Source organism: Ursus arctos, unplaced genomic scaffold, assembly GCF_023065955.2.
Source record: "Ursus arctos isolate Adak ecotype North America unplaced genomic scaffold, UrsArc2.0 scaffold_6, whole genome shotgun sequence".
Classification (NCBI taxonomy): domain Eukaryota; kingdom Metazoa; phylum Chordata; class Mammalia; order Carnivora; family Ursidae; genus Ursus; species Ursus arctos.
In genome coordinates, this window is record NW_026623078.1 from 15,429,844 (window position 1) to 15,456,877 (window position 27,034).

The 27,034-nt window shown below is 43.7% G+C and overlaps 1 protein-coding gene across 2 annotated transcripts in view; it reads left to right on the forward strand.

Annotated features, from left to right (window-relative positions):
* Window positions 1–1,804: 1,804 nt before the first annotated feature.
* LYN (LYN proto-oncogene, Src family tyrosine kinase) overlaps window positions 1,805–27,034 on the forward strand; it is a 117,845-nt gene continuing 92,615 nt past the window's right edge. Inside the window, exon 1 of one of the 2 annotated variants that reach the window (XM_026516460.4) lies at window positions 1,805–2,048. The gene's annotated coding sequence lies outside the window, so the exon portion shown is untranslated. The remainder of the gene's footprint in view (window positions 2,049–27,034) is intronic. The other variant, XM_057307829.1, reaches the window with a different exon arrangement.

Consider the following 27,034-nt stretch of genomic DNA (forward strand, 5'->3'; position numbering starts at 1 on the left):
TGTAACATTGTGTGTCAACTATACTTTCATTTTTAATTTAAAAAAATTTTTTAAAGATTATTTATTTGAGATAAAGAGAGAGAAAGAGAGAGAGCGCACAAGCAGGGCGGGGGGGCAAAGAGGAGAGGGAGAAGCAGATTCCCCGCTGAGCAGGGAGACCAACGCTGGGCTCAATCCCAGGACCCTGGGATCATGACCTGAGCCACAGGCAGAACTTTAACCAACTGAGCCACCCAGATGCCCCTATACTTTGATTTTTTTTTATACAATTGTCTGCTATTTGGGCTTATCGTTTATTGAGAAAAAATATATAGATAATTAAATGAATCTTTTTACCTAAATGTATTTTTCTCAAAACCGACATTTTTATTATAAATTTCAGTCTAGACTATCTAAGAATGGTTTATTTAATATTACATGAATTTTCTTTATTATATGTTAGTCACCATACAGTACATCATTAGTTTTTGATGTAGTGTTCCATGATTCATTGTTTGCATGTAACACCCAGTGCTCCATGCAATACGTGCCCTCCTTAATACCCTTCACAGGGCTAGCCCATCCCCCCCCCAAAACACTCAGTTTGTTTCCTGGAGTCCATGGTCTCTCTCGGTTCATTTCCCCCTCTGATTACTCCCCCCTTCATTTTTCCCTGCCTTCTCCTTAAGATCTCCCTGCTATTCCTTATGTTCCACAAATGAGTGAAACCATGTGATAATTGTCTTTGATTTTTTTAAAAAAGATTTTAAAAAGAAGAATTACAGGAAAAAACATATTAATGAAAGGTAATCAATCTAAAGTGCTTAGCGCAATGTCTGGCACCTGATAGGCCCTATGTGTTTGCTATTATTAATACAAAGAGGAAATCTTCTACTGGGCACTGTTTATTTCCCTGTAAATTCTACAGTGTAGTGTAAAGCTGGGACTCCAGTGAATCTTGCTTAGAACAGTTGGCCATCTGCTGTGACTGGGACTAACATTATAATCTTGGACTTGTATGGTGGCTTTTATTGAGTTGGAACACAGGCTTGACGATGCAATCATTCTTTCGACATTGATTATGCGTTTGCTGTGTGCCAAGCACTGTGATCCTTGCGGGAAGGCTGGGAGGCAGAGAGCGCAGGAATGAACGGATAGCAGCTACCATTACTGTGTGCTAGCCACAGTGAGAGCCTTGACAGAAGGCATTTCATCCCCCCAGTGACCCTGCGGGGTAGGCACCCTCATCTCCATTCTCCTGGGAGGAAATCGAAGTTTAGAGGAACTGAGTAATTTGCCAGACCATTCAACTCCACAGTCACCCTCCGACGCTACACACTGAACATTCCCGCGTACATTCTTAAGGAGCTTACTCTGCACTAATTATTAAGAACTCAGTGAGACCTTGAACATCCACTCGGCGCATCTCATTCTCTTTCTTGAGAACTCCAGATGTGGGGACCAGAGCGCGCCCGCTCTGCTGCCAGGGGCACCCCACTTCCTAACACCTTATAGGGAGTAGGATGGCAAAGAAGCAAAGGAGACGCGAAAGGTTTCGTCGCCAGGCCACCACGTCCAGGCTCCAGAGGATCTCCCTGGAAGATCCTTCTGTCCCCGTCACAGGAGGATGTTGGGCCCCAGCGGCCCCACATTCCCGAGCGGCACGCTGAGAGGCTAAGTTTCTCTGCCTTCAAAGCTCGCGCGACGGCCACACCAAAGCCCCAAACCTTGGGCAGGGGCCAAACGGTCACTTCCCCGCCCTCCCGGCGCAGTATGCAAATCCGAGCACCAGGAAGTAGCTGGGACCTCTCGGCCGAGCCCAGCGACAGCCAGTTCCTCTCCCGCCGCTCCGGGCTGTCCGCCGCTCGCTCCCCTGCCGTGGCGCCTCCGGGCCCGACGCGCTGCAGCCTCCAGCCCGCGGCAGGCGGGGCGGCCGCGCCACCCCGGGCCCCGAGCCCGTAGCCTGCCCTGCGGGGGCCCCGCCGGGCCGCCCCGTCGCGCCCCCCGCTCTGAACGCGAGTCACCGTGGAGCGCCGCCGCCGCCGCCCCGCAACTTTCACCCGGACCTGGTGAGTCCCAGGCGCGAGCCCGGGGGTGGGCGCGGGCGCCTGGGCGGGGTGGGGCGAGCGGGGGCTGCGGCTGTGCCACTGGCCCGAGTCCCGGGTGCCCGGCCGGCCCTGGGCCGGGGGCTGGGGGTGGCCGCGGGCGCGCGCCGCCTCCTGGCCGTACATGCGCGGGCCCCGGCGGCGAGGGCACCCAGGTGCCTCCAGCCTGTGGGTGGCCGGGCCCTGGGGAGCGGGGGACGCGGGGGCGGGCAGCTCCGCAGGTGTCCTCCCCGCCGCGACGCGCAGACAGGCGGTGGGAGGTGTGGGCGGGGGGCGGGCGCGCTGCGGGTCCCTCTGGCGCCGACTGAGGGCTGGATGCCGTCCCCGCTCGGGCCACTCTCGGTGCGCCTCGGGGAAGCCCTTCTCCGTGCGGAGCGGGCGCGCGGCGGGGATCCTGGCGGGGACTCCTCAGGTTGCACAATCCGGCCTCCCCCCTGGCCCCGGGCTCCCCGAGGTGAGGGATGGGGGTCGGCCCGGGCTGTCTGCCAGGCCCGCGGGCAGCTGCGCTCCTCTGGAGCCCCGGGCGGGAGTGTGACGTCGAGGGGCTGCGGCAGAGGCTGGTGCGCACCCTCCCGCTGAGCCCGGCGCCTCCCGGCCTGCGAGGAGCAGTCCCGTGCCTCCGCCGGCGGAGAGGAAGCGAGAGTTATTTTAAGAATTCAGGGGTTGCCTTTCCTTTGCTCTGGGGGAAGGGTGTAAGCGGCAGTTCCCGCTTTCCTGCGTTATCTTGGCCGACTGCGGCATCTTCTCCAAGCTGTGCACTTGTAACGTTCCTACTAATAGCTGAAGTGGTTGTCTGGTTGTTTCCGTGTGTGTGTGTGTGTGTGTGTGTGTGTGTGTGTGTGTGTGTGTGTGTTATCCCAAACCCACCCAGCTTGTTTGCCAGAAACCCCAGTTGAATCCGGGCCTTGCAGTTTCCTAGCTGCGTGTCATCTTGGGCCTATTATTGAAATTACCTGTATGGGTTTTTTCATCCTCGGGAGAACATATTTACCTCCTGAGCTATTTATTGCACGTGAAACCCCAAATGCATACATAGGCATCCCATAAATGGCGCTGTTATTATTTATTGCTAATAATTCTATCCATTAAAACAGGGTTCCCTGGTTCTTTGCAGTTTGTTGATATTAAACCTGAGACTAGGTGTCTGATTCAGCCATCTGACCTTCCAAGTAAAGCTGCTTAATAGATACACCCGAGATTTGCTGTCTGCAAAGCTAGGGTCTGGGAATCTCACTCACCCTAAGCACTAGCTAATAAGGATGTTTGGCTTACTTCTTATTTGTTGGCTGCCCCCCACGCTGCCTGTAGGGTTTAGGAGCGCAGGCCTGTTGTCCCTGCAGAGGTATATAAGCTAAGAGGAACAGGCACTGAAGGAGTACAGGAATTTCCTAAGTCCCCAGAAGCCCTTCCTCTAAAACCCTCTTCCTGAATGAAGAAGTTTAGAGGTCAGCTCATGTAAGGGAAGAGAAACAGGAGCTGGAAAACCTAAGTTTGGGTCTCTCCCATCATTGACCAGAGCTGTGATATGGAATAAGTTGGGTTAATGACTTGGGCCGTTTATTCAGCCAACATTTCCTTCATAGAAGTAAGCAGAGTTATATTCACCAGTGCAATGAAAGCTCTGTGAAAACAGCTGTGCCTGTCTTGTCCAAAACACTAGCCCCAGTGCCTGTCACAGAGTCCAGATTACTTGGGAGAGGGAATGAAGGTTGGCTCTGAGTTTGGCTCTGTGCAAGGCCGAGGAACAAGCCTGGATCCTAAAGCATTTGAAGCCTGCTGGCCCTCTCTGTCCTGGTTTCTAAAATGGGGATTTTTGCCTGTCCATTTATCCCAGTGTCAGTGTTCTAAGTGGGAATCTCTACACAGGACGGGTTACCCTGCTGTATCCCTGGGAGCAGGGGCTTGACTTGGAGTGGTGAGATGTAGCTTGCAAAGGGAGTTCGTCCAATCAAAAAGACCCACTTTATCTTAGAGTCATAAATGTCCCCCAAATATATGGAGACTTTACAATATCCCTCGACCGCCACAGGCGTTTCTTTAAGCAGAAAAGTGGTCCACAGTATTATGAATTAATGACTCTCTAAGCCCCTTAGTTCCATTTTGTTTGTGTTCAAAAATAAATCACCAAAACATCTGAGATGCCAGTTGGTTCAAATGAATATACAGAGTTGTAATTTAACAACATTAAATGATACTATGCATAAACAAACCCATACAAATTTAAATCAGTATAAATAAGAATACAACGTGTACAGTATGAAAAGTTGTTACATCTCACTCACACCGCTGCTTCCAATGACCTCCATGTCCTCATGCATGGATAGTATTAACATCGAAAGGTCACTACAGCTATTAGTTGGGACACTGACCAATGACGCATTGATGACAACGGTGGCTTCAGATCTCTCTTGGGCTCTCTACCTGGCAATGACTGCTCACATCTTTCACTTGTCAGAAGCGATTCCTGAGAATCACTGATTCCGCAGTCAGAAAGGCTTCTGACTCTGGACCTCTCACGGACCCCAGGGTAGGCAGGGACAGGTACAGAATGAAGGTGTCACCACCAAGGCTGTTGCCCAAGCAACAGAGGGGCTAGAGGGGCTTACTGGTTAGTACAGAAGCACCCAGGTAACACTTTACCAAAGGACCGCCTCTAGCCGCTGCTAGAAGTGCCTCCCATGAACCCTACAAGCCTCCTTGTGTGGTTTGTTGTATCAGTGAGAACATCATTTGAGGTGAAAATATTAGGTTGGGAGACAGGACTCATAAGATGCTCGTTAAAAGATGCACTCCTTTACTGAGCACCTGCTGTGAGCCAGGCGCCCTTCAAAGCCCACACTTCTATAGTGGACACGCACTGCCTATCATCTTTAAAGATTGGTGACCAGCAGAAGGACGTATAAGAGGAAGTTCCTTTTTTTTTTCCAGTCAGAACTATTGAAAGATTTCTTACAGCTGTCCAGTTTCCTGATACTTAAGTTGTGAAATGTTGAGTTGACTCTATCATCATTTCTGAAATTTATTTTGACTAAGTTCCCATTTAGGGGAGAAGCCGAAATGTAGACAATGTATGGGAATTAGAATTTTTGGAACAGCCCCCTTTCAAGACTTGGACCTTCTTTTGGATATCTTTGGCTTAATTTAGCTGGAAGGGCTGTCTCGTAAGTTAAAAGAGCAAGTTCAAGTAATGACTTGGGGTGATGTGTTAAAAAGGTGCATCCATGCGGACAAGTTGCACAGCCCGAGAATATGGCCTTTGTTCTTCATTCTTGGACTTTTTCTTCAGCCTTGTTCTGTGCTTCACTTTCCCTTAGTACTTAACGAGCTGTCAACATTCCTTATTTGCCACAAAACTATTTCTTGAAAGTTCTGTTTGCCATCAGGATGTCATTTTCGTTTGTATCCAACTCTTCCGAAGTTTGGTTATTTGACTGTCTTTGTTAACCTTCACATATTCCCAATCTCCCTTCTCTGGCCCCTCTTTTCAGCTCTCTGCCCACCCTCTTACAAGGTCCACAAACCATAAGTTGACATGATAGGAGCTGAGCATTTTTGGGAAGAGATTATTGGTTCATGTCATTGTAACTGTTCATTTCTTCTGATGCTGACTTATAAAAATGATGTCTCGTAAAATCATATGAATGGGGATACCTTTACAGAATCCATCTGAGCAGGTTTTTCTTAATGTTCTAGGCTCTGCCCCCGTTGGGTTGTAGAGCTCTGGGCAGAGCTCTCCATTCCTGTAGCTCAGAGGGTCCTACAAATGTCTCATCTCCTTTTGACAATCCACGCCTCAGGCAAGTCAAATAATGCAAATAACTGCTCCGGCTCCCACCCTTCTGTGAATATCTAAACTCACTCTGTTGATCCCAAGTCATGCTGATTGAAAGCTCTTTGCCAACACACCTCTCCAGTCCTCCTTCCTCTGTCTATTGGTACAACATCTGGTGGGGAGCTGTCACGACTTCCTTGGGCCCACTTTTCAGCACTGGTGAGAAGACGCAGTGAGACCGGAGAGATGGGTCTGCGTTCATTCTACCTCCAGCTAACGTAATGACATCTTCTTGGCTTTTGGGCCTCTGCTCTTCCTGTAAATGTTAACCCCCACAGGGGTGAGGGAAACAGAGAAGCTCGTCGCAGAGAGACCCTCTGGAGAGGGAGGACCACTTCTGCTTTCCACGGGGAAGCTGTGTCACAGAGAGCAGAACTGTAGCCAGCGACCTGACAGGAGGCCCGAGGGAGGGGGCCGGCAAGGAAGTGATACTTCCTCCTGTTTAGAAGGCCCCAGACCCAGTCATTTGCCTGCTGCCCCAGCGTTCTTACCACCCAACACGGCTTTTTCCTCAGGGTTCTTTCTACCACCTTCCGCTCTGTTCATTTTCAGTTTGCCCCTGAGAGAGGGGGATGGGGTAAGGGAGGGGGAGGAAGGAAAAGAACGAATGTAGTCATCACTGGAGAGCCTTCTATGGTGAAGCCCATTGTGGCCATGCTTGATTTTACAGCATCAGAAAGATGTACCTTTTGATATTCACCATCATGGAAACCATTATGAAAATCTAAGTGGGTGTTTTGAAATCTTAATGTTTAAGCAATATAATAATTTCTTAATCTAGTACAATGGTTCAATTCTATTTTTAAAATTACTTAAGCTCTAGCCTCTAATTAATTTTTTTGGATACAACAGTGACTTTCATGCTTCTTTGACCACACCCCACATCAAGAAACATGTTTTACCTTGTGCCTGAATGCACATCTATCTGTATGCAAAAAAGAAAAGAGAAAGAAAGAAAGAAAGAATTTGGTGAAAGAACGCCTCCTGCTAGCTCATTGGGTAGTGTGACTCCGAGCAGTCCCTTTGAGACCAGCAGCATGGTAGGATCTACCAGAGTTTAAAACCCATGGGGCAGCCCAGCAATTCCACAAGCTCCAGTCCAATAGGAGGCTTATTAAGCAAATACAAATTAAGATACATCATATAATGGAACAGCTATAGATATCTATAAAGATAGTATTAAATTACATTACTAAAATGAAAGATGTTTTTAAAAAGTTGAATCACTATATTGTACACCAGAAACTAATATAACACTGTATGTTAACTCTACTGGAATTAAAAAAAAAAACTACTGGAATAAAAATAAAAATAATAAAATAAAAGTACAGTAACAAAATAAAAAAAAATAAAGGTTAAACACAAGTGTGTAGGTAACATATAATACTAATTCTGAAATAAAATATGCATTGGTGGGACACATAATCTATAAGCTATGCATATTAGTAATTTTGATACTAAAGTTTTAATAGTGATTTTTTCTGGGTTATGGGTGAATGCTGATTTTTTTGCTTTTGTACATCTTTATTTTTTTATTTTTTAAATTTTTAAAATTTTTATTTATTTTTTAAAAGATTTTAGTTATTTATTTCAGACAGACAGAGAGAGAGAGAGCACGAGTGGGGGCAAGAGCGGAGAGAGGGAGAAGGGAGCCTGATGCAGGGCATGAACCCAGGACCCCAGGATCCCGGGATCATGACCTGAGCTGAAGGCAGCCACTTAACTGACCGAGCCAGCCAGGCTCCCCAAATCTTTATTTTTTTAAAAAAGAGAATCACTTATATGATTTGAAAACAGCAGTATAATGAGCAATGGCACGAAGCCAGTGTGAGAGCAGGGGGAAGGGAGGACAATCAAAAAAACTTTGGGGCAAAAGTGGCCATTATGGTGCTTGTGTGGGTATAATTGTAAGCAGACCTGCCCCCAGAGGAACTCATACACTGTGAATGTTGTAAATAGGTGTAACAGTTTCTTTTTCCTTTTTTTTTTTTTTTAAGATTTTATTTGTTTACTTGAGACAGAGAGTGCACGCGCTAGTGGGAGGACAGAGGGAGATGGAGAAATGAACCCCCACTGAGCAAGGAGCCCAACTAGGGGCTCAATCCCAGGACCCTGGGATCATGACCTGAGCTGAAGGCGGACCCGTAACAACTGAGCCACCCAGGTGTCCCAGATATAACATTTTCTTAAAGGGATGTCCACTTCTTATGTCTAGTTATATTTAGTTACATTTAGTATGGAGCTTATTTCTTGAGTCCCTTGTGCAGGAATCATTCCAAGGCCCACGAACGTGTTCTAATGAGGTGGTGGTTAGCGTGGAAGTTAGCGTGGTTAGTGTGGAAGTTAGCGTGGTTAGCGTGGAGGTATTGCCCAGAATACTAAATGTTGGATTTTATTGTGTAAAAGGGAAAATCATTGGAGCCTTTTAGTGAGAAGCCAATTTTTTCCCCATCACAATCAACTTACTGCCTAGACTCTTGGCTACATACGGTGCTGCCCAACGATGAAGAGATAGGGAGCATTCATTAACTGCTCCGAATTAGGTGGATGATTAACCCCAGAGCTAACAGGCACTTCCACAGAGAATAATTTCGGGCTGAAAAGTAACACTTACCGTTTTTTTCCATGACATCGGTAGGCGTAACCGTGTAGTCGCTAGCATGTAGGTAATCCATCACTGTCCTAAATGGTCATCTTGCCCAAACATTTAGCTAAATATTCTTGATGATGGTAGCACTGTTGAAGATGTAAGCAATTAATTCGGAGTTGAGGTCTAAGTGTCTGTGGTATTTAAAAGGAGAATATGTTGTAAAGCAGCAGCTTAGTATTGGAATCATGTGTATGATATATGAATTAGTTTATCAAAAGAATTACCATAACTAAGAGTGGCCATATTTGGTCAAAATGGCATCATTTGGCAATGATGCATAATCATTGCATACCTTGCATAATCAGATACGGCATACTGGTCATCTGCTGTATTCACTGCCTTTGAGGGATTATTAATTTTAAATTTGAGGGGAGATAATATAAAATGGTAAAAAGAAAATGGGCTTCCAAGTGAAACAGATCTGAGTTCCTATCTTGGTTCCCCTGCTTTATGACTTTAAGCAAGTTGCTTATCCTCACCATTTAGTAATACCCAAGTTTGTGGTGGCTTGACAGAGCTAACCTATAATCTCCTAATGTTGTTTCTGGTGCACAGTAGGCACAGAATAAAAGGGACTGCAGCCTTAAATAATGAGAGGCTTCATGATCTAGGGAGTGACAGACAAATACCATAATAGACACAGTCCCTGGCTTCAAATGAAATTTTAATATGGAGTTTATGGTCATCAATATAATCAAATGAGCACTGTAAGAGTTGGTTTTTGTCTCTCTAAACAAAACCCTGGTTGTTGTCTCTCTGGCCAGTGGACCACATTGACTTTTTGAATTGTTTCAAATTGAATGGATTAAAATGTATATAAAAAAGAAATTCTAACAAGTTAAATCTCATAACTGCCTGTGTATCTTTTACTGTATGGTTTTCAGTTATTTTTAAAGTTTTAAATAAATTAATATAACCACTAAATGAGGATTGTAATTTGCCTTAAATTCGCTTACAAGTGGATAATCTTTCAAGAGTCTAGTAGAAAAAACATTTCTGAACACTTTAGTGAATGACCCTCAAATGTTACATCGTTGCTATAGTTATAAGTCTTCAGCAAAGACAGGACTACAATATCCAATTAAACAAATGGCATGGCCCTGCTGGTGTCAAGTGTTGACCCTTGGGCTCTTGACATCACCTATCTACCTTGATGTTAGATGTATGAGTCATAGAATCTTGTAGAAGGAGGAGATTCTGGTGGTGTGTCTTAACATAGCCCTTAGCAGGTAGTCACTTTCCCTTGAACATCGGATCTCAAATGTTAGTTTCTTCCCAGGTTATCCTAATGCAGGGTGGTGGAGGGCTCATCGCGAGAAGCACCAGCGTAGGGTGCTCAAAGTGGCCCATTGCATTTTTGGACAGCTGTGGGTATTACAAAGCTTTTTCTATCATGCTGCAGTATTTCATTACCATAATTTCTGCCTTTTGCTTCTGGTTCTGCCCTCTGACACTGTTTTGACACATTTGAAGCTGTGGCTGTCATTTTGGGATGTGGGGGGACGTTATTGATTGCCTGTCCACCCAGCATCATCACTCTACCTCTCTTCCTAGAGAACTCCAATTATTTCAGGATCCATCGTTTCCATGGGAGGTTCAGCAGAAGTTTTCTCCATCCCCATCTATAGGGTGGCCCTGACTGGTCAGAGGCTCCTATTCTTGCCAGTGATTGGTTCATAAATGGGTGTACTTTGGGTTGGACAATAATCAGTAAAGCAAGGTAATGTTCCATAGATGGTCCCAAGATATAAATAGAAAAGGAGTGGAGGGGGAGAAGAGAAGGGAAGTGAGAGATAAATGAGGAATAAAGAAACAAAAACCCCTCAAGTGAGAGTCAAGAAATTGGCAGAAAAATATTGTAAGTTATCTTGATACTAATTTGTAATGCGTACAGTATATGGTTGTCCACTCTGTATTCTTTTTTCTCTAGTCACACAGACTAGCGTGGGATTATTAGTGATCACTGAGTTTCCATAACTACAATTTATTTTTCAAATCTGTATTTATTGAGTATTGTGTGTTGGGCATTGTAGCAGATGCTCTGGGGGAAACAAACATTGGGAGTGTTGTCCTGGAAGAGTTTATTGTACTCTTTTCTTTCTTGCTGGTTCACCAGTCACAAGGCTGACAAATTAATATGCCATCAGCAGGACGGGAACCTCGCTCAGGAGTTCCCTGGGCACCTTAATCGTGCCCAAAACCAGTATCTTTGAGAAGAAAGAAGGCAGCATATGAGATGGATAGAACACAGGATGCGGAATTTGGAGCTCAAATTCCAGTTCTGACCCTTCCCAGCCATGGGACTGCTGACAAGGTGCTGGCCTTGTTAGCTCCAGGGTCCTTATATTGAAGCCTCAGAGGCTGATTGTGAGGATTCCAAGATGCAGTGGATTCAGAACTAGCTACACGTGAAGCACTCGTCAGTGTTTGTCATGTAATCGTCATTATCAGGAGAAAGTTATCTAGTTGCTATCAAAACAACAAAACCACAAAAACAGAAACCAGAAGATAACAAGTGTTGGCACGGATGCGGAAAAACTGGAACTCTTGCGCACTGCTTGTGGGGGTGTGAAACCATGCGGCCACTGTGGGAAACATGGCGGCAGCTCTTCACAAAGTTAAACATGGACTTTCCATATGATCCAGTAATTCTGTTCTGGTATATACCCCCCACATTGAAAGCGGGGTCTCAAAGGATTATTTGTACACCCATGTTCATAGCAGCATTACTCACAAGAGCTGAGGGGTGGAAGCAGCCCAGGTGTCTGGTGGCAGGTGTGTGGACAAACAAAATGTGGGATGTGTACACTGAAATATTATTCAGCCTTAAAAAGGAAGAACGTTTTGACACATGCTAAAAGGTGGACGAATCTTGCGAGAACAGTATGGTAAGAGAAATCAGCTAGTCACAGAAGGACAAAGACAGATCTTCCCCAACTTAAGTTGGAGTTACATCCAAATAAACCCATGCATTTCATATGCCTAAACCTACTGAACATTGGAGCTTAGCCTCCCTTACCTGAGATGTGCTCAGAACACTTATGTTGGCCGACGTCATCTAACACAAAGACTATTTTATAATAAGGTATTGAATATCTCATGTAATGTATTGAATAATGTACTGCACGTTGCTAGCCTGTGAAATGATCCCAGTTCATGATCCCAAGTACAGTTTCTACTGGATGCGTATCACTTTTGCACCATATCATAATGTCAAAAAATCATAGGTCAGATCATCATAGGTCAGGGACAACTGTACTGTATGATTTCACTTCCCTGAGGTCCTCTTGGAGAAGTCAGATTCATAGAGACAGAACGTAGAATGGTGGTCGTCAAGGACTGGGGAGGGGGACACAGACGTACATGTTAGCAGGTGTAGAGTTTAGGTTTGCAAGATGAATAGAGTTCTGGAGGTGGATGGTGGTGATAGTAACACGAGAGGAATGAACTTAATGCTGCTAAATTGTACACTTCAAAATGGTTAAGATGTAAATGTGCATATTTTATGAGTTTAAAAATGATTTTTTTAAGGAGTTTTATTTCTTTATTTGAGAGTGAGAGAGAGAGCACAAGAAGGGGGAAGGTCAGAGGGAGAAGCAGACTCCCGGCTGAGTGGGGAGCCCAACATGGGGCTCGATCCTGGGACTCCGGGATCATGGCCTGAACGGAAGGTAGATGCTTATCCGACTGAGCCACGCAGGAGCCCCTAAAAATGATTTTAGAAAAGTTGCTAGGCAAACAGAAATGTATACAAATAATGAAGGTGGTCTAGAGGATATTTCATTGAGTCTGATAGAGTGTCCTTATTCTGAGTGGAGATGTGCCCATCACACTGGCTGGTGTGCACTTTTTTTGAGGGGAGGGAACAGGGTCTTCAACTCTATCATTTAGTACAAGACCATGTGGATTGATGGCTGACAAGATATTGAAGTGGCTGTGATGTATGTGAGAGGGTCTGAAAGTGGAGAATTTTATAAGGGCAGAGCCTGGATTAGAGGGTGAAGAGGAGGTTTTGAACAATCGAAAGCCTGCTGGGACCAGGCAAGGGTGAGAAGTGGGCCTTCTCCATCCCTTGAAGTTTGTAAGCATATGTTGAGCGATTTTCTCAGAGGAACTTTTATTTATTTGTTTATTTATTTTTAAGATTTTACTAATTCATTTGAGAGAGAGAGAGAGAGTGCATGCTCACGAGTAGGGGGTAGGGGTAGAGAGAGAGGGAGAAGCAAGCTTCTCGCTGAGCAGGGAGCTGGATGTGGGACTGGATTCCAGGACCCCCCAAGGCAGATGCTTAACTGACTGAGCCACCCACCAGGCATTCCTCTGAGGACCTTTCAGAACGGGTCGGGCCAGATGCCTCTAAAAGGTGCTTTCTGATTCGATAATGCTGTGTTTCCTAGCCATGTACTCGGATTCCAAATTGTAGGGGAAGAATGTTGCTGATGGAGTTTTTCCTCGTAGGCTTGAAGGGGAGATTTTTAAAAAGTTTTCCCCAGGCAGGAGTGGTCTTTTTTCTTGTAATTGAAGTATAACATACATGTAGCAAAGCAGCTGAAAGCTGAAAGCTGCCTCCACACCCCCACACCCCAGCTCAAAAAGCAGAACGGTGCTCAGGCCAGCATCTCCCTGTCCACCCCCCAAACAATACTCGCTTCCCTCAAAGGCATCTCTTGTCCTGCTCCTAGTTTTAATTTAGTTTCCAGTGTCGGCTTTTTAACAATAAGGTGTAAGAAACTGAAAAGCAGTACAAAGCCATTTGGTTTGGCAGATAAGCGGATTTTCAAGCTGTGGGTTTGGCAGGCACTGGCCTCTCCCCTGTGTGTGGAATGACTACAGTTCAATCGGAGAGCAAGTCCTTGTCCTGTTTTAGACCCTGGCTATTCAGTTGCTAAAATTCTCACAGGCGAGTTTGATCAGAGCCTCATTTAAATACCTTTTTTATTCAACCCTTAGTAAAATTAGGCGGCCCTAGGCAGGGACAGCTTGCTTTTCTGCCCATCTCTGCACAGCTAAGTGAATTTATAAATGCAAATATATAAACGTGGGTGTGATAAAGGTGGTTTCCAGTGACCCTCATGTAATCAAACATCCTGCTATGGGCCACAAAGCCCGCCTGTGCACAGACATTTGAAAGGACTAACTAGTTTTGGGAGTTCAGGGATCCTCTTCCTCAGTAAAACAGGACTCCTTTTTCTCATGTGAAGGCACACAGTACCCTTATTACTAAATGTTCTGCCTCACGTAGTTTTGACATTTATTTTTGTTGGAGGGGAGAGAGAGCCATGATTTGACCTGTGGAATTTATTTAATCCATGAAGTAATGCATCATTTTTTCATCATACAGAAAACATTTCTTGGATACTCAGCACTCATGAATATGTATGCATACGACCCGCCGTCACATCCACTTGTGCCATATGGACTCAGGAAGTAAAAATATTTTAAAAAGTAGACTGAGGAGTACAAGTTTCTAGCTCATCTGAAATAGGAAGAACACACACAGGCAGGGAGTAGTGAGGTGAGGTCTTCCTGTGAGAAAGTCACAGGCTGTGGTCCAGGTCAAGGCCCCGAGGAACCACACGCTGGGCGGACCGGAGGAGCCCACAGTTTGACTCACGGTGTCTGAGCGTGGCCTCTCTGCGTTCTCACCATGTACGACTCTTGGCAGCTGTGGGTGCTACAGAAGATTTGAAGAAAGACTGAATCCTGGGAAATGGAGGGAGGGCAGGGTTAGGCCCAGGCGCCTGACCACAGCAGGAGCACCCATTTTTGGGTAAAGAAGTGTGTTCCTCAGGTGAGGATAAAAAAGAAAAAGAAGAGAAACAACTTAGCAGGATTCCTTACTTACGCAACTGAAGAACTGGGGTGTGCACCAGGGGAAGTATGGTCGCTGTGAGAAAGGGGATGGCCACGACATGCACTTTGGGGTGTCTCAGGAGCAGTGTAATGTTATAGGTTCAAGCGAGGAATCAGGACTTGGGTCTAATCCCCATGTGTCATGTTCTAGGCTCAGGGCAGGAGATGAAGTTCCTTTCCATTCCCAAGTCAGTAATGACACCCTTGTCTCCTACTCCGGCCCATCGTTGCAAGGCTGAAATGAGGTAATATACCTGAAAGTCCTTGGCGAAATCTAACTCACCACATACTTGTGGCTATTGTTTGGGGTTCAACTTCAGTCCCCCTTGCCTTTGCTTCCTTTTCAGGCAAAAGGCAAAGGGAAAACATTTTCTTTTATTATTAGGCTGTCATTAAGCATAAGAAGTAAAGCAGTTTAAAAAAAAAAAAAAACTAGTTTCATAGATAAAGAAACAGAGGGAATAAAAACCTTGCTGAACTTGGTTGAGGCCCGTCCTCAAGCTCCCTCACCTCGATTTAAACGCCCTGGTTGCAGGACCCCAGTAAAATCATTGGTGTGAGTAGCTCGGTGCGGCACCATGCCCTGGCCAGAGAGCAGGTTCCATGCAGGCTCTCCCTCCACGCAAACCTTCTGATTGACCTTGGAGCGACCTTGGCCTATTTCTTCCTGACAAGGCCATGAGGCTCAAGCATTAGTACATTGGTTTGGATTCGTGTGACTCCTATCATGCCATATAAATGAAAATCCAGATTTTAGGCTAAGGAAAGTGAAGTCTTCTCTATTGTATCTTAAAAGATACTTTTTCTCCTTCTAATAATAGATTACATGGCGCTTGACGTCTTACTAAATTAAAAACACCTTGAGATCAGGAGCAAGCTTCTCAGATGCTAAGCAGACCTCGAAGTTCACCTGTGGCATTAAGGAGGGACTTGAGTGCGTGGGACCCTCCAGTTCTAACAATAGTACGGCTGGTATTCCCCCATGCCACCTTACTCTTAAATTTGCCTTTTCTACCTTGGATTTCTCCCCATCTAATAAAAAATGTACTACCTAATATGTACTCCAAAATATTTCAAAATCCCTTCAATAGAGAGATAAAGCACTCTAAGGCATCAGAATAACTTTTTAAGATCAATAAACATTTTTTTAAAAGAGTAACAAACATTTAAATGAAAGCAGATTTGATTTTAAGAAACAACTGGAGCTTTTTGTTTTTTTAAGTTGACTTTTAAAATTTTGCTATACAGTTCTGTGATTTTAAATAAAAGTATAGACTCATTCAATCACCATCATACTAAAGATGCAGAATGGTTCTATCACCCCCAGCATCTGGCAACTGTTGGTCTGCTCTCTTGCTTTAGTTTTGCCTTTTCCAGAATGTAATATAAATAGAATCCTATAGTATGTGACCTTTTTTACAGTGTGGCCTTATTGAGATATAATTCACACACTGTGTAATTTACTCATTTAATGTATGCAATTCGGGGATTTTTAGTTTGTTCACAGAAGTTAGCAACCATTGCTACAGTCAACTTAAGTACATTTTGATAACACCATAAAGAAATCTTGTACCCACAAGCAGTCACTGACCATCCCCCCGCCCCCCAGTCCCTCTTGCCCTGGGCAGCCACCACTAATCTGCTTTCTCTTCATATAGATTCCAGGCAACTGTTTTTAATGATACTTTGTGCATGGCTTTTGATGTTTCCCAGACTGAACTGTTTCCAATTTTATTAATTTAGCATTGCAGAATTTCTAGGTGTAATTCATAATGCAATTTCTATAAAATTCAATATAGTTGGCAGGGTGGGAACCTTCATTCTGTCTTTTATCAAGAAGGATACTCAAAGTAGTTTTTCTCTTTTAGATCTTCAGCCTAAAATAAATAAAGTTCCTCTCCAAGAGAAGCCTCCAAGATTATAAAGGGCAGTGTTATTAACACTGGAACATAAATCATTTGGGAGGGAATCCTGGAAAGCTGAGCTTTAAATTCTGAGGGTAAACTGGGCATTTTGCCCTGCCGCATTCTGCTGCCCACCCCTGCCTGCTGCCAGAGGGTGATGGTGATGTTCTTAACTACCAGGTTTACTTTGTGGGGAGGCGGTCTCTGGAAGCCCCAGCTCCCCCACCTAGAGAATGGACATGACCGTTGCTCCTCACAGGCTCTCAGAAGCATCAAGTGAAATATGATCATTTGAGCCAATGCTTCATAGTCACTCTCTTCTTCGTGAGAGGTAATGTCATGTAGGGACAGTGGACAGACGACCCGGTCACATGACCTGGCTCTACATTTGCAGGTATAAATTCTCACTGTTGGAGGTTTAATCTTGGGCAAGGCACTTGACTTCTGGTCATCTGCATGTGGCCATCTGTTGTGTGATGATTATTAATTATAGAAGGTCTTTGGAAGTTTACTGTGATCATTTGTGTGGATATACTCAAAACAGAATAGAGTTGTAACAAATATTTAATATTTGCTTTTCTTTTGGTAAAGGAATCATTTTTGGCCATCAGAGTCTTCAGGGAGCTTATTCTGTGCAACTATATGTAAATTACTGAAAAGATTTTGCAAAGGCCATGGCGGTCTGAACTTAGATGCATGCTTGGGCTTGAGCCAGTACTTCGTTTTGAAACGTTTGTTAAAGCTTAGAAGCACAGTGTGTTGCCAAAAGGGAAAGAATGTTTGGATGAACGATGGACAAAGGAGAAACCCACACCAGGATGACTTAAGTTTTCCATGCGTTGCTTAGTCTCTATAGGGAGCAAAAGGAACTTTCTGGCCCTTAGGTTTTCAAATCCAGACAGTCTTACTGAACACTAGCTAATGATAAGACATAGGATCCAATTTGCAATCATTTTTTTAGATGAAAGACTGACCTATCAGAACCAGGGAGGAAAAGAAGCTGGGAGTGATTAGTTTTGGCACAGAAGGGAAAGCAACTTTCTTTCTTAACTGCAGAAGTTTTATAATGATGCCAGCACAGTTTTGACTTGTTTTACTTTGATATCAAACAATATTTACCTTTCACAGAACATATAATAGAAATAGCAATTTTATTGAGTATGTGGCCTCTGTTAAGTGACTGATTCCTTATAAGGTGTGTTATTAATATTCTTGTTATTGATAAGGAAACCTAGGCTCAGAGATAATAAATTATCCTTATTACCTCCTTTAGCTACTAAGTAAATGGAAGCTGAGCCACGGTAACTCCCAGGCTGGTGTGTTTTGCAGGCATACCTCGGAAATATTACAAGTTCAGTTCCCAACCACTGCAATAAAGTACATATTGCAATCAAGAACTTTTTGGTTTCCCAGTGCATAAAAAAGTTCTGTTTCTACTATACTCTTGTCTATGAAGTGTGCAATAGCATTATGTCTAAAAAAATGTACATACCTTAGTGAAAGAATACTTTATTGCTAAAAAAATGCTAACTATCATCTGAGCTTTCAGTGAGTCATAGTCACTGATCACAGATCGCCATAACAGGTTTAATCATAATGAAAAAGTGTAAAATACTGTGAGAATTACCAAAATGTGACACAGAGGCATGAAATCAGCAAATGTTGTCAGAAAAAGCAAAGTGCAGGGGCGCCTGGGTGGCGCAGTCGTTAAGCGTCTGCTTTTGGCTCAGGGAGTGATCCCAGCATTCTGGGATCGAGCCCCACATCAGGCTTCTCTGCTAGGAGCCTGCTTCTTTCTCTCCCACTCCCCCTGCCTGTGTTCCCTCTCTCGCTGGCTGTCTCAATGTGTCAAATAAATAAATAAAATCTTAAAAAAAAAAAAAAAGCAAAGTGCAATAAAATGATGTATGCTGGTATTTAACTTTGAAAGATTATTTTTATTTACTTATTTTTTAAAGATGTTATTTATTTATTTCAGAGAGAGAGAGAGAGAGGGAATGAGCAGGGGAAGGGCATAGAGAGAGGGAGAAGCAGACTCCTCGCCCAGCAGGGAGCGGGACAACTGAGGGCTCCAACCCAGGACTCATGACCTGAGCGGAAGGCACCTCCGAAAGGTTATTTTTTATAAAAATCATGACTATAATATGTGGAAAGTGATGTCCGCTTTCATTTATCAAGTTGACTTTATACATTTCCTTAAATGAAAACAGAGGAACATGGTTGCTCCTGAGAGATTAATAATAAAAATGACGCAGCAAACATTTTTTGAGCACACACTGTGTGTCATTAACACTTCCTAAGTTTTTATTCATTTACTCCTCAGGACAACCTTTTGAAATCCGTACAGTTATCATCCCCTTTTTGCAAACAAATAAAGATTAATTGACCACAGTGTCACATGGCTCTGCCAGGTGGAGCTGGAACTTGAACCCAGGAAGTCTGGCTGTCAAGGTTAGCACCGCTGCTGCGTGAATTTAATGTCTAACTCTATCATCTTGCAGAAGACGGAAGCCTGGACACTAAAAACCAGTCAGAGCAAGAGAGAGCCCCCACTTCTGCCAATTTGGTGTGATTTTTACCATGGTCACCGCTTGAAAAGACGAAGAGCAAAAAAATGTGTTGAAATTGCACTGAAACTTTATAAACATCACATCAAGACTTTAAAGCATGATCAAGATTAAGCCAGTTGAATTTATCCACATTAACTTCTGCTGGCAACTCAGTGTAACCTATTAGAGTTGTCACCCTTTGCTGGGAAAGCATAATTTTCCTCTTCCGCCAAAGCAAAGCAAATAATTTGTTTTACAGCTAAGACTGAGTCATGATTGGATTAAGACTTTTCTTCAGTATGTAGCTCGCATTTTTCTTTTGCTAATTACTTATGTAGCTTGCATTTTTCTTCCCATTAAGCAGTAACTCCTCAGGATCATACACTTGCTAACTCTTTACCTTGAAACACTGCGACAAATCCTCACAGTTTGAAAGGTTAAGACTGTGGTTAATAGATTACTAATGGCAACCGGCAGGATAATAGGCAAGGAACTTCCAGATGAGGAGAATTGTAGAGCCATCTCGAGCTCATTCCCCTTCGCTTTTCTTTGTGGCATCTGTGGCAATGTGTCCAGATGCCTGAGTGAAGCCACTTTGTTCCCTGGGAGGCAATGTCAACGATCCGGCCAGTGCTTTTGCTCAGCACGTGGGCACTTCATGATGGACTGTCTCCTGTATGGTTTATAAATGGCTTTTTCCATTTCTGAATGATGGCTCTCTGAAAAGAAGTTAAAAGAAAAATGGATAAGACTTCAACTTGTCCTTTAAAAAAGGAAAACGTATTAGAATCTCTCTGCTTTCTTTCATTGCTGGGGTGTCAGGTGATTCTTTGAGTAAACCCCAGATTTCTCTAGCCTTGAGGAAGTCGGTGGAAGTGGAAGTGCTTTGACATTGACTTTGACAGAAAAGGAGCTGTTTAATCTCAATGCCAGCCCTTGTGCTCATTCTTGGGCTCATGTAAGATCCTTTTTCGGTACACCTTGTGGCCTAACCGGAAACACTTCTGGTGATTTCCCTGGACTGGTAGTCCCCAAATATGGCAGCTTCAGGCTTGATGTCTACCAAAGGTGCCGTGTTATGCTTGTTTTCTGTGGGGATGACGGTGTTGCCAGGGGAGACTTGCGTCAATATTTTTCATGCAGATTCAGAAGAAACACAGGGCATACACTTAAATAAACTCCATCAACTGACAGTTTGGAATCATTGCTGGACCTGCGAGAACCTTCGGGCCATAAAACCACTGCACCATCCTAAACATGAGCTGGAGGCAGCAAGGGGGGCGCACCCCGCTGAACAGCTCATGCTAAGTCCTTATCTGGCTTCCCGGCTCAACCAAAGACGAACAGATGAGAAGAGCCAAAGCCAAAACCGGCACAAGGACTATGATTTGGGTTAATATACTACCCGGGGCAGTGATAGATTCATTCCCGGACACAGACAGGGGGAATCTGGGGTTAGAAAAGCCAGATGAGTCACTGATTATGTATCATCATTTAAAAAGTGTCTTGTATTGATATGAATGGGAAGGTGTCTTCACATTGGAGCAAATAGAAGAGTAGAGCCCTACTTTGAGTATTTCTTTCAAGCCTCCAGAAGAACTAAGTGACCTAGTGGGGAAGAGTGAAACTGGTAAGGCTTCTGCACGCAAGACTTGTGGGACAAAGTTGAAAAAGATGAAGTAAACTTTAACAAGAGAACAATGATGGACTGAATTACTTCTGGTTTTGACTGCCAGTGGTTCAGGAAATGAACAGGTTGGAAATTTTCCGCTATTCTAAGTTTTAGTTTTAAGGTCAGGAGATAAATCATTTCCTTGAAAGCTTCTTTTTATTTTTGTGTTGGTAGTTTAATCTGAGGACATTGGGGTTTATTGAGACCCTCCCATTTGAAAATGATTTCTTCCTGTTATGATTAGCCTATTGTTTGTTTATGTAGAATTTAGAGTGTTTTATCCTTTATACAGATTTTGAAGTCTTAAACATAAAGTAGTGTTGTTTTATTAGTCATAAAAGTATTTGTTCTCTGAGGGTTGATTATAAACAACGAGGTAGAATGGCTCTTGAAATAAAGGAAAATGATAGCAATAGTTTTATAATAGATAAACCTGAGATAAGTATAAGTCAATTCTGTTTTTCATAAAATGTACCCCAAATCTAATACTTTGTAAATTCTACCATTTTCTTTATGGCTATTGTATAACCTTATATTTGGCAATCAGGTTTATAGAACAGAAATAAAGTTCACAGAAGCAAAAGTATGATATGAAAGCCAACTCTCCTGCATACCAGCAAATACTACGATTATGGACTCTATTTATCAATTAGAGCTTTACTTTCTCTCCTGAGCATTGTTTTCAGTTTTGAGTTCAGGTATGGGGTCAGACTGGTAGTGGGTGAATCCCAATCCCCATTCCTAAATAAGGGCAGGGAATTGTAATGCTGTTTGGGATTGTTACTGTTGTAGTTAACCGGCAGGGCACCTGAAATTAAATCATCCATGGCATTTCCATTGCTATGATTTCAGTCCTGGCGTGGAGTTTGGTATTTGCTAAGGTTCCTAACATAATTGGATGGTGCCTTTCTTTTTCAAAAGCAGATGAGGTTGTAGTGTGGGGTTTTTGTAGTAGTTCTCAACCCTGGCTGCTCATGGGAATCAGTGGGAGGCATTTAAACTTTCCCACGCCAAGCTGGACCTCAACCAATTAAATGAGAATAATGGAGGACCCTCGTCCAGTCCTTCTGAGAGCTCTCCTTGAGATTCTGCTTGTGTATCAAGGTTGAGAACCATTTCACTAGATCTAGCCATCATGGAATTTGGGGGCTATTATAAGAAAACATTCAGATCAGTGAATTAGGGTGGTACAGTTATACCTGGTAATTTTCCAGCTGAATGTCATGTATCCTGGAGTGTGGAGACATGCCCGGAAGAGCTGCCTAGCTAGGAGTTCCCCCTTGGAGGAAAGCAACTGCAGTGGGCACCAGTTAGGAGGGTAGACAGTTTCCTGGGCTCAGAGTGTTTGTTCCACTGTCTCCCATGCACACTTAGAAGCACCTGGAGTGGGACAGGGACATACCACTTGCTGGGACAGCACATTCACCGAAATGGCATTGTCTTGGCTGTGTTTTCAGGTGTGTGGGGTCCACAGAGCTTCTGTCACTCCCTGAGTAGCACATTCAGGTGTGGAGTGTCTCCCACATGCAAGGGTCTCCTTCCCCTTTCCCCAGGACTTGGCTCCAGCAGTCCTAAAGGTTGCACCCTTGTCTTGACTTCTGTCAAAGTGACCCGTGAGTGAGAAGGGAATATGTATAGGAAACTATAACGTAGCTTAGTTCCATCAGAACTCAATCAAACCTATGATTCAATAGGTTTTTCTTTCTTTTTTTTTTCTCTTTCCACATGCAACAGGTTGACTGATGTGCTCAGAAATGGGGAACCTGTTTAGTCAGAGGGCTGGGATAGAGGTCTGCCCTGTGAACCCAGGGCAAATTACCCCATCTCAGAGCTGCTCTTTTGTCAGATGTTAGAATTCCTTATCAGGATTCGTTTTTGTTTTTGTTTTGTTTTGTTTTGTTTAAAGATTTTATTTATTTGAGAGAGAGGAAGAGAGAGCATGAGCAGGGGGAGGAGTAGAGGGAGAACAGACTTCCTGATGAGTGGGGAGCCCAATGCAGGACTCAATCCCAGGACCCTGGGATCATGACCTGAGCTAAGGCAGACGCTTAACCGACTGAACCACCCAGGCGGCCCTCGGGATTCATTTTGAAAGGGTGTGTGAAAGGGCTTTGTTGAAAAAGTAAGGAATGAAATAACCCCCATTTAATCTCCAGCTGAGCCGGGGTAGAAACCTCCTGCCTGAGAGAGGAGGAACAGCCTCCTGGGAAACCAGTAACCCTGTCCAAGAGGTACTTTCCTCTTTCTGCAGCATTCATGATGGTTCAGTGAGCCGTCGGTGTCCATTTAAAAAGAAAAGACTGACCATACCAAAATGCTGGCGAGGATGTGGGGAGACTGCAGTCGAAAATAGGACAGCTACCGCAAGACACCCTTTGGCAGCTTCTTATAAAATTCAACATACATCTGCCTCACAAGCCAGCATTTCCATGCCTAGGTATTTATGCAGGAGGAATGAAAACATACATCCACAAAATGACATGTGCAAGGATGTATATAACACCCTCTTTATATATATATATTATATATATATATATATATATAATATATATATATATGTGTACACATATATATACATGTGTATATTATATATATATATATAAAACTGTGGAAATGTCTTGAATACCCATCATCAGAAGAGTGGTTCAGTACATTTGGATGGCAGACTCATAAAATGGGATACTACTCAGACAAAAAAAGAAAGGATACTGATACATGGAAGAGCTGCTTGAGCCTCACAAACATGTTAAGGGAAACACGTCCAAAAGAAATACATACTGGATGATTTCATTTGCATGAGGTTCAAGAACAGTGCTCACAGGGAGGGTGTGACTTAGAAAAGGACACAGAGGACTGCCTGAGATGATGGGAATGTTTCGTATCTTGTTTTGGAAGCTGGGTAGGTAGATGTGGACATACATTGAAATAAATCTCATATAGCATTTAAGATTTGTGCATTTCATTATATATACAGATTTGGTTTTGGTGGATAATCAGAATGTACTTCTCATGATTTTTTAATTGTGGTAAAATACTCATAACATAACGTTTACCATCTTAACCATTTTTAAGTGTACTGTGGCATTAAGTACATTCACATTCTTCGGCAACCGTCACCACCGTCCATCTCCAGAACATGATATATACATTTTGCTTCAATAAGAAAAGCGAACTAAAGATAATGTCATGTGGTAAGGTCCGATTAAGCTCTAACTAAGGTGTTAACCTGGTGCATAGGTGAAGCCAACCCTGACGCTTCTTTTGTCTATGGCCCCGAAGCGTGTCAAACACACGTCTGCTGTGGTACCTGTCACGTCTTGGTATTAGCATTGATTTGCCTGTTTCTCCCACTGTTCCTTGAATTCCGGAGGGTGGAAAGTATCTTGCTCATCCTTTTTTCCCTGGCATCCATGTAAGTGAGGCTTTCATGAAAGCGTGCTGAACGCCAAATGGTCCCAGTGTCAGAATTTGGTTTGGTACATTTCCACACTTCTTCTTCTTCTTCTCCTCCTTCTCCTCCTCCTCCTCCTCCTTCTTCTTCTTCTTTTTTAAGATTTTATTTATTAATTTGACACAGAGAGAGAGAGAGAGCACAAGCAGGCCAAGTGGCAGGTAGAGGGAGAGGGAGAAGCAGGCTCTCTGCTCAGTGGGGCTCGATCCCAGGACCCTGGGATCATGACCTGAACCCAGATGCAGACGCTTAACCGAATGAGCCACCCAGGTGTCCCTCTATGCTCTTCTTAAAGAAAACATGAGCCTGTATTTTTCACAACTACCTCTGTAAAATGGTTAAAGAAACTGTGTGAGAATTTAGAATCTTGAAATGGGGAACATTTAGTATGACTTCCTGGAACTACTTGATTCTATTTAACATGTGTGTTTTATCTCTTTTCTTCCTTCTTGCTGGAGTCGGCTTCTGGACTCCCACACCCAACACCATGACTTAGGCACTTCCCTTTCTCCTGTGCCCTGTGGTTTCCTGTCCTGCCTCCAAATCCTCTATCTAAACAACACAAAAGAGCCTGGTGACCACTGAAAATATTTTATTCTCCTAGCAGCTCAGAAGAGTTGAAACTAAAACTTCACATTTTTCTTCTTCAGAAACTCCACGATTTCCCAGGAATAAGGAGGCGTATAAGGTCATGGGAGGGATTACCATACGCTGCTGTTTAGGGACTTGGCCACGGTGCTTTTGGGCTGTGGCACAGATGGTCCACAGGCAGCCCCTTCTTCCTCTTCGGAGCCTGACAGCCAAAAATAGGGTTAAATGTGATAAGGGCCTCCAGCCCCAGACAGCTAAATAATTTGTACCATTTCTAATTGTGTGTTCCCGTTTAGACATAATTTTCAATATAGATTCAGCATTTTATCTTTGGGCTCCAGTTTTATGCATTTTCTTCACAATAAGGCTATCAGCTTAGATCAAAAAAAGTGCTTTGCTTAGGGCTTAAAGGGTCCTTGCTTTCAGCCTATCTTGTGATTTTCATCTTGTTACTGTTGAATTAGGCGTATGGCATCTCTGCTTTTTATAGCATTCATGTCAACACTTGGGTCTTTTGGCTTTCTACTAGATTTTTTCAGTTATAGGTTTAAAATATAACAAAACACTCCAGTAACTGCATCCACTATCACCTTGCATTGAGTAAGACACTGCTCCTGATGACTCTGCACTTGGAGCGATGGTCAGCACCACCATGCAATAGGTGAAAAGGTGTATTTGCTGGCTGATGGGAAAAAGTCTGCATTTGGTGCAGGAAAGGTTGTTTAGGGATGTCACCATTTTATTATAGAAGTTGAACATGTGAAAGTGAAGACCGCTTGGAATTTAAGGAAATTTCATTTTACAGATGGAAACTCATTCATTTATTCATCAGCAAATACATAAAGAGAGGCTGTTAAATGCCAGATTCAGTTCTCGGTGCTCTGGAGACAGTGAACGAAAGACACAGGGCTCTGCTGTGATGGACATGCATCGCCAGTCAGGATGAAAGGACAATATACTAATAAATGCTTTCAGGCTAGAGGAAGGGGCTCTGAGGAAAGTAAGACTGGGTAATGTGACAGACGGCATGTGGACGGGTACACTACTTTAGCTAGGTTGGCTGGGGTGGGGGTCTCTTTGAGTTGTGATCTGAATGATGTGGAAGACAAGGAAAGGAAGAGGATTTTAGACAGAGGGGACAGCAAGTGCAAAGGTGCTGAGGTGGGGATGAGCTCGAGTGTCTGCAGAGAAGAAGGACATCTCCTATGGCTGAAGCCAAGGGGTGAGAGAGTTTGGAGAGGCAAGCAAAAGGCCCTCTCCAAGTGCTCCCACCTTCTCTGATCGAGGGCCCTCAAGACTTTGGTAAAGAACTTAGTTTTTATTCTAAATTCTGAAGAAAGCTGTGGAAGGGTTTTAATCCGAGAAGATTTGGCTGTGTGGGGGAATGCAGGGGCAGACAAGGCTGGCTGATTGAGCAAATAAAAATACAGAATGCCAGATCCAACTTAAATGTCAGGTAAACGATGAATCATTTTTTAGTATAAGTGTGTCCCATGCAATATTTGGGACATACTTATATTAAAAATGAATTACTGTATCTGTGAAATTCCACTGATTTATTTTATTTTATCTGGCAGTTGGGACACCCATGCATGTGGCCCTGGTCCTGGAGCTGAGGAAGGTTAGACCGGGGAGAGCTTGTGCTTGTTGATGAAAAGACCTTGCCACCGAGTTGGATTTGGGGAGTGAGAAAAAGAGGAATCAGGTGACTTCTCGGTTTTCGATCTCAAGAGGCGAGGGCGCCCTTTACAGAGATGGAGATGGCAGGAGTGGTCATGTGTGTATGTGTATGATGAGGACCTGTCTTATTTAGGGGTATAGCAAACAGGAAGTGGAGACACGGAAGCCTGATTCTGAGTGAGCTGAATGTCTTTGTGATTTCTTCCCCCTTCCATCCCCATCACTGTCCCCATCCCTTCCAGCCTTCTCTTTTCCCTCTCTCCATCTAGTGTTATTTGGCTCAAATGGAAGGAGAGGAATAATTCAGAACATAGCATGACTGGGACGAACCACTTCCTAAATGAACCCCAAAATGGGTAAAGTCAATGCACGTCATAGGAGCCTAAAGAATATTTCTGTACCTTGATAGGCATAATGAAGGAAAATTATTTTTGCAATGAAGCGGTTATGTGGACGGTGAAGGAGAGACAAGATAAACCAGGCTCAAAGTGTCTGAGTCACAACATTTATAAAATCCAACATTACAACTAGACCCTACCATGGTTGCACTTAAGAATTTTCTGAAATTTTAGCTCAAGTAAGAAATTCTTTCATTTTGAGTAAAAAGCAAGAGTTCATAAGCACAGTTGTAAAATTAAATTTCCTGATAGAAATGTCTTTTTTTTAAAAAAAAAGACTATAAATATTATAATTTCCCTCAAGATAGCCATTGTAAAAAGTTCATTCACCTTGACTTTATTCTTATATAATATAATGCCACTTTACCAG